The sequence below is a fragment of the Halyomorpha halys genome, unplaced genomic scaffold, assembly GCF_000696795.3.
Source record: "Halyomorpha halys isolate HHAL.00 unplaced genomic scaffold, Hhal_1.1 Scaffold729.1, whole genome shotgun sequence".
Classification (NCBI taxonomy): domain Eukaryota; kingdom Metazoa; phylum Arthropoda; class Insecta; order Hemiptera; family Pentatomidae; genus Halyomorpha; species Halyomorpha halys.
In genome coordinates this window covers 114,075-115,634 of record NW_027112081.1, presented here as the reverse complement: position 1 = coordinate 115,634, position 1,560 = coordinate 114,075, and positions in this window count along the sequence as shown.

Here is a 1,560-nt window from a genome sequence, read left to right as displayed (position 1 = left end):
GATAGAAACATAAGGAGAAGATCTCGAGGCCTTCTTCTTTTCAGACGCCTAGGAGGATTATTAGGCAGTGAGGGAGAAGCCAGGTTAGAAACGAGTTGGTTTGGGTGGTTGGGAAGTTTATTATGGAAGGATTGGTATCTGGTTCGGGCCAAATCGGCAACATGGGGGACATTGAGGTCCTGATGGATGATTCGATTTGTGACAAAGTAAGGAGCATTAAGGATTTTGGACTGTAAGGATTGGATTCGAGAGGAATTAGATGGTTTAGTAATTGTAGTTATAAATTTAAAAAATAGTTAATAATTAATTAGGTGTTGGTAGTTGACCGTAGATTACTGATTGGAGAAGATGGTCGAGGGGTGCGGGGGTGTGGTCAGCAAAAAAAAACATAAATAAACAAGAAAACATTTATTTATGCCGACGTTTCGACCTGTGTTTCAGGTCTTCATCGGGGAGTCAAGTGGAGAATGTTGACTGAAACTGTTATCATCTTTTACTATTTTGGTACCTTTATTGACTCCCATCCGTTACCATCTTTTTAAAAATAAGTTTTAATTGGAAGAAGGTAGTCATATACCGTATGAAGTAGATTGTAGGAAGATAGTTCGGGTGGCGGTCAATAAAGCTAAAATAGTAAAAGAAAACTATATTTTGTTTAGCCAACGTTTTGTCCCACTTTGCAGGGCTAAAACAAGATACAACCATTGTAAGAATTGAAAAACATTAAAATAAATATACAAATAAAATACAAAATGTATAAATATTTAAAAAAACAAAACACTATTTTAATCTGACAGGTACTTCCTCCTCTGTTTATTTGTTATTTTTATCAATTTGTGTTCTTCACTGACATCATCTTTTCATTATTATGATTATAAGTAATTTCTTTAGTAATCCTTTGTGGTTATTATATTTTTCTCATTGCTGTCTCTTTCTTCTTTAATTATCTAAGATGATCTTAGAAATTAGAAAACCATTGAATCGTAAGAGGATACTAAGACATCCGGAGGACTTAGGGTTCCGGCCAAACCAACTTTCATTTCCGTTGTTGGGTTTAATTTAGTACTATTTAATCTTCTCAAGGATCTCTCGGAATAAAAGAAAATATTTATATTGTTTTATAAAATACAATATGTTAAAAAATTATAATAATATACTAATGAGAAGATAATTTACTGTGGATAATATATAGGAAGGGATGGTTGGGGGAGCGGTCAGAGAATAACACAAAAGTTTAAAAAAAAAATCTAATTTTTTAGTTGGCACTAATAAATTTTTATTATTGATTAGTGTCAACGTTTCGGCCTGAATTTCAAGTCTAAGAACAAAAAAAAAATGAATAAAGGATTTATAGAAAGATTAAAGTAAATAGTAGCACAGAATGAATATAGAAACATATAAAACGATGAAAGAAGTGGGAAATTAATATCTCCCATTTGTCTGGTATATATTTATATATATATATAAATATATAAAGTGAAACCTCTCTTAGTAGGCACCCCTTTTTAACGGAACCCCTCTATTGGCCAAACATAGGCCAATTCGCACATGCACAAGCAT